We start from the raw sequence: 12,379 nt of genomic DNA, 5'->3' as shown, positions 1-12,379 counted from the left end.
TCTTTTCCAAAGAGAATGCTATGAGATATCGGTTGCAGTTCGGCACAAAATCATTTCCGCAATTGCAAGCCAGTCCTCGTTAGTATAGTGGACAGTATCTCCGCCTGTCACGCGGAAGACCGGGTTCGATTCCCCGACGGGGAGCTTGAGTGTCCTTGTGGGTCATTCCTGCTTTGTCAGCTTTTATGTGCAGCAAGGTATGCCAGGCATGCTCTGTCAGTAGAACATGAGACTCTTAATGTCAGGGTCGGTAGAGGATAAGATTCAGCGCGTGTGCTCGAGCCCCACGTTGGACGTGCAAATGACTTTTGATCTTGGTGTCTTTCACCTAGGCCTCGGTTCCCAGGCTTAGTGACAGAACAGTCAGGCAGCTTCTTGGAAAATACTGAACACTTGACGACTTAACCGTTATGCTGCAAAGGCGGCTCTCGGAAGACGGACGCTATATTTCGTGCGGCGGCGTTCGTTGTTATGACTTTGCAAACCTCTGCTGTTTCTTTCCAAGTCAAACCGTTGCTCTGTCCGAGAACAACAAATCTGACGTCTCTTTCTGCCGCCGTCTCCTGATGGCTTTCGTGCAACTGTCCATCTCTCTGGCGCCATCGTTGGCGACTGCCCAGCGAGAGGCCTCGTGGCGCAACGGTAGCGCGTCTGACTCCAGATCAAGGTTGCGTGTTCAAATCACGTCGGGGTCAAGATTTCTTTCTGCGTGTACGGCTTGTTGACAACACCGTGAGGCTGATGTCGCACACTAATTGCTGCTAGGAAGTCGTTCACCGAGATTATGTTTTAGAACCAAAGGGAGCTTTTTGTACCCACATGACTGCCCACTTTAGCTCTTTTGGATGTTTAAGGTTTTCTCCATGTAGAGGTGTGGTTAAAAACGTCAAGATAGTGTAAAGACATCTCGTAAAAATTGTCCCAGATGTACCTTCTGTACTTTTCAGTTGTCGGCACCCAGAACGCAGCACTTTGTGTCCAGCACTTGTTGCCTGAGACCTCAGGACGCACCATATAATACAAGGTAAATACTGCTTGCTCACTTGAATTTGGATTGTGCAAAGGAGTTAAAATGTAGAAGGTGCCAAGAAAGGCTGATATACGAGATAAGTGACTATTTGTTTGACCTCCTACACAGCTTACTCGTCAGAGCCTCACTGTGAAACAGCAGCTTTTTCATTTGAAAATAACCAATTGAGAAAATGGTAATTCCCATACCGGGAGTTGAACCCGGGCCGCCTGGGTGAAAACCAGGAATCCTAACCGCTAGACCATATGGGACGCCTTAGCTGTCTTCTTCCGACCTGGAGCCGACGTGCACTTCAACTGTTTCCCAGCACAGAGGAAGCGAAAAACAATCACACATTTGAAGTGCATCGCAGAAGATTTTCTACCTATCTGAGCAGGTGCTGACATAAACTTGCAACAAACGTGGTGAAACCAAGAGTCCCAAAACAGCTAGGAGACAACGATGTGCAGAAGCAATCCGACAGATGCAGATTCTAAAACGCTCGGGTTCTTGGCACAATAACGAAGGCCTGCTGTGAGCGGAGCCGTCCAAAATTACATTAAACTCACAGTGGTTTCATTCTGCGGAAATCTTTCGTAAAAGGCAGAAGATTTATGCGATCAAGAGAAACTCGAGCTGCACCCACCAGCTCTCGGCCCAGTGTGCTTCCTATGTCGCACCGCAATGTTCAAGGGGCTAATATTTGGTCGAGGCTCCTACCTGATAATTCACTCTGGGAGGGGCCAAAGAGACAAAGTTCTCTTCCATCAACAAATTCCTGCAAAAGCCAAGTCTGAAGAGATGTTCCTGAAGCTAGCATCCTACCGACCACAGGTACTAGGATCTGGATCTGCCAAGAAATAAAATACAAATCTTCAATCTCCGACAACTCTAGCTGAATCAGAACAATGGTACTGTTTAGCGTGTTGACACATGGTTCATATGCTCTCCTACTTTGGATAAAAGCATCTGCCAAATGAAAAATGCAAATGGATAGAGTACGGCGTCCTTCTTCCTCTATGAATTTCTTTTAACCAACAAATTAAAGTGTGATGATGTGTTGACAATTCCACCGAGGTCCAAAGCAGGATTCAGAAAGTCTGCACAACACTCTAAATTAGCCAAGCTAGCAGCCTTCCTCCTGCACACATCCAATATCAAAAAACTAATCTTTTCCAAAGAGAATGCTATGAGATATCGGTTGCAGTTCGGCACAAAATCATTTCCGCAATTGCAAGCCAGTCCTCGTTAGTATAGTGGACAGTATCTCCGCCTGTCACGCGGAAGACCGGGTTCGATTCCCCGACGGGGAGCTTGAGTGTCCTTGTGGGTCATCCCTGCTTTGTCAGCTTTATGTGCAGCAAGGTATGCCAGGCATGCTCTGTCAGTAGAACATGAGACTCTTAATGTCAGGGTCGGTATAGGATAAGATTCAGCGTCGTGTGCTCGAGCCCCACGTTGGACGTGCAAATGACTTTTGATCTTGGTGTCTTTCACCTAGGCCTCGGTTCCCAGGCTTAGTGACAGAACAGTCAGGCAGCTTCTTGGAAAATACTGAACACTTGACGACTTAACCGTTATGCTGCAAAGGCGGCTCTCGGAGACGGACGCTATATTTTCGTGCGGCGGCGTTCGTTGTTATGACTTTGCAAACCTCTGCTGTTTCTTTCCAAGTCAAACCGTTGCTCTGTCCGAGAACAACAAATCTGACGTCTCTTTCTGCCGCCGTCTCCTGATGGCTTTCGTGCAACTGTCCATCTCTGTGGCGCCATCGTTGGCGACTGCCCAGCGAGAGGCCTCGTGGCGCAACGGTAGCGCGTCTGACTCCAGATCAGAAGGTTGCGTGTTCAAATCACGTCGGGGTCAAGATTTCTTTCTGCGTGTACGGCTTGTTGACAACACCGTGAGGCTGATGTCGCACACTAATTGCTGCTAGGAAGTCGTTCACCGAGATTATGTTTTAGAACCAAAGGGAGCTTTTTGTACCCACATGACTGCCCACTTTAGCTCTTTTGGATGTTTAAGGTTTTCTCCATGTAGAGGTGTGGTTAAAAACGTCAAGATAGTGTAAAGACATCTCGTAAAAATTGTCCCAGATGTACCTTCTGTACTTTTCAGTTGTCGGCACCCAGAACGCAGCACTTGTGTCCAGCACTTGTTGCCTGAGACCTCAGGACGCACCATATAATACAAGGTAAATACTGCTTGCTCACTTGAATTTGGATTGTGCAAAGGAGTTAAAATGTAGAAGGTGCCAAGAAAGGCTGATATACGAGATAAGTGACTATTTGTTTGACCTCCTACACAGCTTACTCGTCAGAGCCTCACTGTGAAACAGCAGCTTTTTCATTTGAAAATAACCAATTGAGAAAATGGTAATTCCCATACCGGGAGTTGAACCCGGGCCGCCTGGGTGAAAACCAGGAATCCTAACCGCTAGACCATATGGGACGCCTTAGCTGTCTTCTTCCGACCTGGAGCCGACGTGCACTTCAACTGTTTCCCAGCACAGAGGAAGCGAAATAACAATCACACATTTGAAGTGCATCGCAGAAGATTTTCTACCTATCTGAGCAGGTGCTGACAATAAACTTGCAACAAACGTGGTGAAACCAAGAGTCCCAAAACAGCTAGGAGACAACGATGTGCAGAAGCAATCCGACAGATGCAGATTCTAAAACGCTCGGGTTCTTGGCACAATAACGAAGGCCTGCTGTGAGCGGAGCCGTCCAAAATTACATTAAACTCACAGTGGTTTCATTCTGCGGAAATCTTTCGTAAAAGGCAGAAGATTTATGCGTAGATCAAGAGAAACTCGAGCTGCACCCACCAGCTCTCTCCCAGTGTGCTTCCTATGTCGCACCGCAATGTTCAAGGGGCTAATATTTGGTCGAGGCTCCTACCTGATAATTCACTCTGGGAGGGGCCAAAGAGACAAAGTTCTCTTCCATCAACAAATTCCTGCAAAAGCCAAGTCTGAAGAGATGTTCCTGAAGCTAGCATCCTACCGACCACAGGTACTAGGATCTGGATCTGCCAAGAAATAAAATACAAATCTTCAATCTCCGACAACTCTAGCTGAATCAGAACAATGGTACTGTTTAGCGTGTTGACACATGGTTCATATGCTCTCCTACTTTGGATAAAAGCATCTGCCAAATGAAAAATGCAAATGGATAGAGTACGGCGTCCTTCTTCCTCTACTGAATTTCTTTTAACCAACAAATTAAAGTGTGATGATGTGTTGACAATTCCACCGAGGTCCAAAGCAGGATTCAGAAAGTCTGCACAACACTCTAAATTAGCCAAGCTAGCAGCCTTCCTCCTGCACACATCCAATATCAAAAAACTAATCTTTTCCAAAGAGAATGCTATGAGATATCGGTTGCAGTTCGGCACAAAATCATTTCCGCAATTGCAAGCCAGTCCTCGTTAGTATAGTGGACAGTATCTCCGCCTGTCACGCGGAAGACCGGGGTTCGATTCCCCGACGGGGAGCTTGAGTGTCCTTGGGTCATTCCTGCTTTGTCAGCTTTTATGTGCAGCAAGGTATGCCAGGCATGCTCTGTCAGTAGAACATGAGACTCTTAATGTCAGGGTCGGTATAGGATAAGATTCAGCGTCGTGTGCTCGAGCCCCACGTTGGACGTGCAAATGACTTTTGATCTTGGTGTCTTTCACCTAGGCCTCGGTTCCCAGGCTTAGTGACAGAACAGTCAGGCAGCTTCTTGGAAAATACTGAACACTTGACGACTTAACCGTTATGCTGCAAAGGCGGCTCTCGGAAGACGGACGCTATATTTTCGTGCGGCGGCGTTCGTTGTTATGACTTTGCAAACCTCTGCTGTTTCTTTCCAAGTCAAACCGTTGCTCTGTCCGAGAACAACAAATTGACGTCTCTTTCTGCCGCCGTCTCCTGATGGCTTTCGTGCAACTGTCCATCTCTTGGCGCCATCGTTGGCGACTGCCCAGCGAGAGGCCTCGTGGCGCAACGGTAGCGCGTCTGACTCCAGATCAGAAGGTTGCGTGTTCAAATCACGTCGGGGTCAAGATTTCTTTCTGCGTGTACGGCTTGTTGACAACACCGTGAGGCTGATGTCGCACACTAATTGCTGCTAGGAAGTCGTTCACCGAGATTATGTTTTAGAACCAAAGGGAGCTTTTTGTACCCACATGACTGCCCACTTTAGCTCTTTTGGATGTTTAAGGTTTTCTCCATGTAGAGGTGTGGTTAAAAACGTCAAGATAGTGTAAAGACATCTCGTAAAAATTGTCCCAGATGTACCTTCTGTACTTTTCAGTTGTCGGCACCCAGAACGCAGCACTTTGTGTCCAGCACTTGTTGCCTGAGACCTCAGGACGCACCATATAATACAAGGTAAATACTGCTTGCTCACTTGAATTTGGATTGTGCAAAGGAGTTAAAATGTAGAAGGTGCCAAGAAAGGCTGATATACGAGATAAGTGACTATTTGTTTGACCTCCTACACAGCTTACTCGTCAGAGCCTCACTGTGAAACAGCAGCTTTTTCATTTGAAAATAACCAATTGAGAAAATGGTAATTCCCATACCGGGAGTTGAACCCGGGCCGGGGTGAAAACCAGGAATCCTAACCGCTAGACCATATGGGACGCCTTAGCTGTCTTCTTCCGACCTGGAGCCGACGTGCACTTCAACTGTTTCCCAGCACAGAGGAAGCGAAATAACAATCACACATTTGAAGTGCATCGCAGAAGATTTTCTACCTATCTGAGCAGGTGCTGACAATAAACTTGCAACAAACGTGGTGAAACCAAGAGTCCCAAAACAGCTAGGAGACAACGATGTGCAGAAGCAATCCGACAGATGCAGATTCTAAAACGCTCGGGTTCTTGGCACAATAACGAAGGCCTGCTGTGAGCGGAGCCGTCCAAAATTACATTAAACTCACAGTGGTTTCATTCTGCGGAAATCTTTCGTAAAAGGCAGAAGATTTATGCGTAGATCAAGAGAAACTCGAGCTGCACCCACCAGCTCTCGGCCCAGTGTGCTTCCTATGTCGCACCGCAATGTTCAAGGGGCTAATATTTGGTCGAGGCTCCTACCTGATAATTCACTCTGGGAGGGGCCAAAGAGACAAAGTTCTCTTCCATCAACAAATTCCTGCAAAAGCCAAGTCTGAAGAGATGTTCCTGAAGCTAGCATCCTACCGACCACAGGTACTAGGATCTGGATCTGCCAAGAAATAAAATACAAATCTTCAATCTCCGACAACTCTAGCTGAATCAGAACAATGGTACTGTTTAGCGTGTTGACACATGGTTCATATGCTCTCCTACTTTGGATAAAAGCATCTGCCAAATGAAAAATGCAAATGGATAGAGTACGGCGTCCTTCTTCCTCTACTGAATTTCTTTTAACCAACAAATTAAAGTGTGATGATGTGTTGACAATTCCACCGAGGTCCAAAGCAGGATTCAGAAAGTCTGCACAACACTCTAAATTAGCCAAGCTAGCAGCCTTCCTCCTGCACACATCCAATATCAAAAAACTAATCTTTTCCAAAGAGAATGCTATGAGATATCGGTTGCAGTTCGGCACAAAATCATTTCCGCAATTGCAAGCCAGTCCTCGTTAGTATAGTGGACAGTATCTCCGCCTGTCACGCGGAAGACCGGGGTTCGATTCCCCGACGGGGAGCTTGAGTGTCCTTGTGGGTCATTCCTGCTTTGTCAGCTTTTATGTGCAGCAAGGTATGCCAGGCATGCTCTGTCAGTAGAACATGAGACTCTTAATGTCAGGGTCGGTATAGGATAAGATTCAGCGTCGTGTGCTCGAGCCCCACGTTGGACGTGCAAATGACTTTTGATCTTGGTGTCTTTCACCTAGGCCTCGGTTCCCAGGCTTAGTGACAGAACAGTCAGGCAGCTTCTTGGAAAATACTGAACACTTGACGACTTAACCGTTATGCTGCAAAGGCGGCTCTCGGAAGACGGACGCTATATTTTCGTGCGGCGGCGTTCGTTGTTATGACTTTGCAAACCTCTGCTGTTTCTTTCCAAGTCAAACCGTTGCTCTGTCCGAGAACAACAAATCTGACGTCTCTTTCTGCCGCCGTCTCCTGATGGCTTTCGTGCAACTGTCCATCTCTCTGGCGCCATCGTTGGCGACTGCCCAGCGAGAGGCCTCGTGGCGCAACGGTAGCGCGTCTGACTCCAGATCAGAAGGTTGCGTGTTCAAATCACGTCGGGGTCAAGATTTCTTTCTGCGTGTACGGCTTGTTGACAACACCGTGAGGCTGATGTCGCACACTAATTGCTGCTAGGAAGTCGTTCACCGAGATTATGTTTTAGAACCAAAGGGAGCTTTTTGTACCCACATGACTGCCCACTTTAGCTCTTTTGGATGTTTAAGGTTTTCTCCATGTAGAGGTGTGGTTAAAAACGTCAAGATAGTGTAAAGACATCTCGTAAAAATTGTCCCAGATGTACCTTCTGTACTTTTCAGTTGTCGGCACCCAGAACGCAGCACTTTGTGTCCAGCACTTGTTGCCTGAGACCTCAGGACGCACCATATAATACAAGGTAAATACTGCTTGCTCACTTGAATTTGGATTGTGCAAAGGAGTTAAAATGTAGAAGGTGCCAAGAAAGGCTGATATACGAGATAAGTGACTATTTGTTTGACCTCCTACACAGCTTACTCGTCAGAGCCTCACTGTGAAACAGCAGCTTTTTCATTTGAAAATAACCAATTGAGAAAATGGTAATTCCCATACCGGGAGTTGAACCCGGGCCGCCTGGGTGAAAACCAGGAATCCTAACCGCTAGACCATATGGGACGCCTTAGCTGTCTTCTTCCGACCTGGAGCCGACGTGCACTTCAACTGTTTCCCAGCACAGAGGAAGCGAAATAACAATCACACATTTGAAGTGCATCGCAGAAGATTTTCTACCTATCTGAGCAGGTGCTGACAATAAACTTGCAACAAACGTGGTGAAACCAAGAGTCCCAAAACAGCTAGGAGACAACGATGTGCAGAAGCAATCCGACAGATGCAGATTCTAAAACGCTCGGGTTCTTGGCACAATAACGAAGGCCTGCTGTGAGCGGAGCCGTCCAAAATTACATTAAACTCACAGTGGTTTCATTCTGCGGAAATCTTTCGTAAAAGGCAGAAGATTTATGCGTAGATCAAGAGAAACTCGAGCTGCACCCACCAGCTCTCGGCCCAGTGTGCTTCCTATGTCGCACCGCAATGTTCAAGGGGCTAATATTTGGTCGAGGCTCCTACCTGATAATTCACTCTGGGAGGGGCCAAAGAGACAAAGTTCTCTTCCATCAACAAATTCCTGCAAAAGCCAAGTCTGAAGAGATGTTCCTGAAGCTAGCATCCTACCGACCACAGGTACTAGGATCTGGATCTGCCAAGAAATAAAATACAAATCTTCAATCTCCGACAACTCTAGCTGAATCAGAACAATGGTACTGTTTAGCGTGTTGACACATGGTTCATATGCTCTCCTACTTTGGATAAAAGCATCTGCCAAATGAAAAATGCAAATGGATAGAGTACGGCGTCCTTCTTCCTCTACTGAATTTCTTTTAACCAACAAATTAAAGTGTGATGATGTGTTGACAATTCCACCGAGGTCCAAAGCAGGATTCAGAAAGTCTGCACAACACTCTAAATTAGCCAAGCTAGCAGCCTTCCTCCTGCACACATCCAATATCAAAAAACTAATCTTTTCCAAAGAGAATGCTATGAGATATCGGTTGCAGTTCGGCACAAAATCATTTCCGCAATTGCAAGCCAGTCCTCGTTAGTATAGTGGACAGTATCTCCGCCTGTCACGCGGAAGACCGGGGTTCGATTCCCCGACGGGGAGCTTGAGTGTCCTTGTGGGTCATTCCTGCTTTGTCAGCTTTTATGTGCAGCAAGGTATGCCAGGCATGCTCTGTCAGTAGAACATGAGACTCTTAATGTCAGGGTCGGTATAGGATAAGATTCAGCGTCGTGTGCTCGAGCCCCACGTTGGACGTGCAAATGACTTTTGATCTTGGTGTCTTTCACCTAGGCCTCGGTTCCCAGGCTTAGTGACAGAACAGTCAGGCAGCTTCTTGGAAAATACTGAACACTTGACGACTTAACCGTTATGCTGCAAAGGCGGCTCTCGGAAGACGGACGCTATATTTTCGTGCGGCGGCGTTCGTTGTTATGACTTTGCAAACCTCTGCTGTTTCTTTCCAAGTCAAACCGTTGCTCTGTCCGAGAACAACAAATCTGACGTCTCTTTCTGCCGCCGTCTCCTGATGGCTTTCGTGCAACTGTCCATCTCTCTGGCGCCATCGTTGGCGACTGCCCAGCGAGAGGCCTCGTGGCGCAACGGTAGCGCGTCTGACTCCAGATCAGAAGGTTGCGTGTTCAAATCACGTCGGGGTCAAGATTTCTTTCTGCGTGTACGGCTTGTTGACAACACCGTGAGGCTGATGTCGCACACTAATTGCTGCTAGGAAGTCGTTCACCGAGATTATGTTTTAGAACCAAAGGGAGCTTTTTGTACCCACATGACTGCCCACTTTAGCTCTTTTGGATGTTTAAGGTTTTCTCCATGTAGAGGTGTGGTTAAAAACGTCAAGATAGTGTAAAGACATCTCGTAAAAATTGTCCCAGATGTACCTTCTGTACTTTTCAGTTGTCGGCACCCAGAACGCAGCACTTTGTGTCCAGCACTTGTTGCCTGAGACCTCAGGACGCACCATATAATACAAGGTAAATACTGCTTGCTCACTTGAATTTGGATTGTGCAAAGGAGTTAAAATGTAGAAGGTGCCAAGAAAGGCTGATATACGAGATAAGTGACTATTTGTTTGACCTCCTACACAGCTTACTCGTCAGAGCCTCACTGTGAAACAGCAGCTTTTTCATTTGAAAATAACCAATTGAGAAAATGGTAATTCCCATACCGGGAGTTGAACCCGGGCCGCCTGGGTGAAAACCAGGAATCCTAACCGCTAGACCATATGGGACGCCTTAGCTGTCTTCTTCCGACCTGGAGCCGACGTGCACTTCAACTGTTTCCCAGCACAGAGGAAGCGAAATAACAATCACACATTTGAAGTGCATCGCAGAAGATTTTCTACCTATCTGAGCAGGTGCTGACAATAAACTTGCAACAAACGTGGTGAAACCAAGAGTCCCAAAACAGCTAGGAGACAACGATGTGCAGAAGCAATCCGACAGATGCAGATTCTAAAACGCTCGGGTTCTTGGCACAATAACGAAGGCCTGCTGTGAGCGGAGCCGTCCAAAATTACATTAAACTCACAGTGGTTTCATTCTGCGGAAATCTTTCGTAAAAGGCAGAAGATTTATGCGTAGATCAAGAGAAACTCGAGCTGCACCCACCAGCTCTCGGCCCAGTGTGCTTCCTATGTCGCACCGCAATGTTCAAGGGGCTAATATTTGGTCGAGGCTCCTACCTGATAATTCACTCTGGGAGGGGCCAAAGAGACAAAGTTCTCTTCCATCAACAAATTCCTGCAAAAGCCAAGTCTGAAGAGATGTTCCTGAAGCTAGCATCCTACCGACCACAGGTACTAGGATCTGGATCTGCCAAGAAATAAAATACAAATCTTCAATCTCCGACAACTCTAGCTGAATCAGAACAATGGTACTGTTTAGCGTGTTGACACATGGTTCATATGCTCTCCTACTTTGGATAAAAGCATCTGCCAAATGAAAAATGCAAATGGATAGAGTACGGCGTCCTTCTTCCTCTACTGAATTTCTTTTAACCAACAAATTAAAGTGTGATGATGTGTTGACAATTCCACCGAGGTCCAAAGCAGGATTCAGAAAGTCTGCACAACACTCTAAATTAGCCAAGCTAGCAGCCTTCCTCCTGCACACATCCAATATCAAAAAACTAATCTTTTCCAAAGAGAATGCTATGAGATATCGGTTGCAGTTCGGCACAAAATCATTTCCGCAATTGCAAGCCAGTCCTCGTTAGTATAGTGGACAGTATCTCCGCCTGTCACGCGGAAGACCGGGGTTCGATTCCCCGACGGGGAGCTTGAGTGTCCTTGTGGGTCATTCCTGCTTTGTCAGCTTTTATGTGCAGCAAGGTATGCCAGGCATGCTCTGTCAGTAGAACATGAGACTCTTAATGTCAGGGTCGGTAGGATAAGATTCAGCGTCGTGTGCTCGAGCCCCACGTTGGACGTGCAAATGACTTTTGATCTTGGTGTCTTTCACCTAGGCCTCGGTTCCCAGGCTTAGTGACAGAACAGTCAGGCAGCTTCTTGGAAAATACTGAACACTTGACGACTTAACCGTTATGCTGCAAAGGCGGCTCTGGAAGACGGACGCTATATTTTCGTGCGGCGGCGTTCGTTGTTATGACTTTGCAAACCTCTGCTGTTTCTTTCCAAGTCAAACCGTTGCTCTGTCCGAGAACAACAAATCTGACGTCTCTTTCTGCCGCCGTCTCCTGATGGCTTTCGTGCAACTGTCCATCTCTCTGGCGCCATCGTTGGCGACTGCCCAGCGAGAGGCCTCGTGGCGCAACGGTAGCGCGTCTGACTCCAGATCAGAAGGTTGCGTGTTCAAATCACGTCGGGGTCAAGATTTCTTTCTGCGTGTACGGCTTGTTGACAACACCGTGAGGCTGATGTCGCACACTAATTGCTGCTAGGAAGTCGTTCACCGAGATTATGTTTTAGAACCAAAGGGAGCTTTTTGTACCCACATGACTGCCCACTTTAGCTCTTTTGGATGTTTAAGGTTTTCTCCATGTAGAGGTGTGGTTAAAAACGTCAAGATAGTGTAAAGACATCTCGTAAAAATTGTCCCAGATGTACCTTCTGTACTTTTCAGTTGTCGGCACCCAGAACGCAGCACTTTGTGTCCAGCACTTGTTGCCTGAGACCTCAGGACGCACCATATAATACAAGGTAAATACTGCTTGCTCACTTGAATTTGGATTGTGCAAAGGAGTTAAAATGTAGAAGGTGCCAAGAAAGGCTGATATACGAGATAAGTGACTATTTGTTTGACCTCCTACACAGCTTACTCGTCAGAGCCTCACTGTGAAACAGCAGCTTTTTCATTTGAAAATAACCAATTGAGAAAATGGTAATTCCCATACCGGGAGTTGAACCCGGGCCGCCTGGGTGAAAACCAGGAATCCTAACCGCTAGACCATATGGGACGCCTTAGCTGTCTTCTTCCGACCTGGAGCCGACGTGCACTTCAACTGTTTCCCAGCACAGAGGAAGCGAAATAACAATCACACATTTGAAGTGCATCGCAGAAGATTTTCTACCTATCTGAGCAGGTGCTGACAATAAACTTGCAACAAACGTGGTGAAACCAAGAGTCCCAA

At 46.9% G+C, this 12,379-nt stretch overlaps 19 non-coding genes across 19 annotated transcripts; 9 read left to right on the top strand and 10 right to left on the bottom strand.

Moving 5' to 3' along the window:
* Positions 1-1,209: 1,209 nt before the first annotated feature.
* Positions 1,210-1,281, bottom strand: trnae-uuc (transfer RNA glutamic acid (anticodon UUC)). The gene has a single exon. It is a non-coding gene; the product is annotated as a tRNA-Glu (tRNA).
* Positions 1,282-1,534: 253 nt separating this feature from the next.
* LOC130421565 (U5 spliceosomal RNA) lies at positions 1,535-1,648 on the bottom strand. Its single transcript, XR_008906876.1, has one exon. It is a non-coding gene; the product is annotated as a U5 spliceosomal RNA (small nuclear RNA).
* Positions 1,649-2,803: 1,155 nt separating this feature from the next.
* Positions 2,804-2,875, top strand: trnaw-cca (transfer RNA tryptophan (anticodon CCA)). Its single transcript has one exon. It is a non-coding gene; the product is annotated as a tRNA-Trp (tRNA).
* Positions 2,876-3,388: 513 nt separating this feature from the next.
* Positions 3,389-3,460, bottom strand: trnae-uuc (transfer RNA glutamic acid (anticodon UUC)). Its single transcript has one exon. It is a non-coding gene; the product is annotated as a tRNA-Glu (tRNA).
* A 255-nt stretch (positions 3,461-3,715) lies between these two features.
* On the bottom strand, positions 3,716-3,832 carry LOC130421586 (U5 spliceosomal RNA). The gene has a single exon (XR_008906896.1). It is a non-coding gene; the product is annotated as a U5 spliceosomal RNA (small nuclear RNA).
* Positions 3,833-4,435: 603 nt separating this feature from the next.
* On the top strand, positions 4,436-4,507 carry trnad-guc (transfer RNA aspartic acid (anticodon GUC)). The gene has a single exon. It is a non-coding gene; the product is annotated as a tRNA-Asp (tRNA).
* A 479-nt stretch (positions 4,508-4,986) lies between these two features.
* On the top strand, positions 4,987-5,058 carry trnaw-cca (transfer RNA tryptophan (anticodon CCA)). The gene has a single exon. It is a non-coding gene; the product is annotated as a tRNA-Trp (tRNA).
* Positions 5,059-5,896: 838 nt separating this feature from the next.
* LOC130421585 (U5 spliceosomal RNA) lies at positions 5,897-6,013 on the bottom strand. The gene has a single exon (XR_008906895.1). It is a non-coding gene; the product is annotated as a U5 spliceosomal RNA (small nuclear RNA).
* Positions 6,014-6,617: 604 nt separating this feature from the next.
* Positions 6,618-6,689, top strand: trnad-guc (transfer RNA aspartic acid (anticodon GUC)). The gene has a single exon. It is a non-coding gene; the product is annotated as a tRNA-Asp (tRNA).
* Positions 6,690-7,172: 483 nt separating this feature from the next.
* trnaw-cca (transfer RNA tryptophan (anticodon CCA)) lies at positions 7,173-7,244 on the top strand. The gene has a single exon. It is a non-coding gene; the product is annotated as a tRNA-Trp (tRNA).
* Positions 7,245-7,758: 514 nt separating this feature from the next.
* On the bottom strand, positions 7,759-7,830 carry trnae-uuc (transfer RNA glutamic acid (anticodon UUC)). Its single transcript has one exon. It is a non-coding gene; the product is annotated as a tRNA-Glu (tRNA).
* Positions 7,831-8,085: 255 nt separating this feature from the next.
* LOC130421584 (U5 spliceosomal RNA) lies at positions 8,086-8,202 on the bottom strand. The gene has a single exon (XR_008906894.1). It is a non-coding gene; the product is annotated as a U5 spliceosomal RNA (small nuclear RNA).
* Positions 8,203-8,806: 604 nt separating this feature from the next.
* On the top strand, positions 8,807-8,878 carry trnad-guc (transfer RNA aspartic acid (anticodon GUC)). The gene has a single exon. It is a non-coding gene; the product is annotated as a tRNA-Asp (tRNA).
* Positions 8,879-9,361: 483 nt separating this feature from the next.
* Positions 9,362-9,433, top strand: trnaw-cca (transfer RNA tryptophan (anticodon CCA)). The gene has a single exon. It is a non-coding gene; the product is annotated as a tRNA-Trp (tRNA).
* Positions 9,434-9,947: 514 nt separating this feature from the next.
* trnae-uuc (transfer RNA glutamic acid (anticodon UUC)) lies at positions 9,948-10,019 on the bottom strand. The gene has a single exon. It is a non-coding gene; the product is annotated as a tRNA-Glu (tRNA).
* Positions 10,020-10,274: 255 nt separating this feature from the next.
* LOC130421583 (U5 spliceosomal RNA) lies at positions 10,275-10,391 on the bottom strand. Its single transcript, XR_008906893.1, has one exon. It is a non-coding gene; the product is annotated as a U5 spliceosomal RNA (small nuclear RNA).
* A 604-nt stretch (positions 10,392-10,995) lies between these two features.
* Positions 10,996-11,067, top strand: trnad-guc (transfer RNA aspartic acid (anticodon GUC)). Its single transcript has one exon. It is a non-coding gene; the product is annotated as a tRNA-Asp (tRNA).
* A 480-nt stretch (positions 11,068-11,547) lies between these two features.
* On the top strand, positions 11,548-11,619 carry trnaw-cca (transfer RNA tryptophan (anticodon CCA)). The gene has a single exon. It is a non-coding gene; the product is annotated as a tRNA-Trp (tRNA).
* A 514-nt stretch (positions 11,620-12,133) lies between these two features.
* On the bottom strand, positions 12,134-12,205 carry trnae-uuc (transfer RNA glutamic acid (anticodon UUC)). Its single transcript has one exon. It is a non-coding gene; the product is annotated as a tRNA-Glu (tRNA).
* Between the last annotated feature and the right edge of the window lie 174 nt (positions 12,206-12,379).

The sequence above is a fragment of the Triplophysa dalaica genome, chromosome 5 (genome assembly GCF_015846415.1).
Source record: "Triplophysa dalaica isolate WHDGS20190420 chromosome 5, ASM1584641v1, whole genome shotgun sequence".
Classification (NCBI taxonomy): Eukaryota; Metazoa; Chordata; class Actinopteri; order Cypriniformes; family Nemacheilidae; genus Triplophysa; species Triplophysa dalaica.
This window is presented reverse-complemented; position numbering and strand designations above follow the sequence as displayed.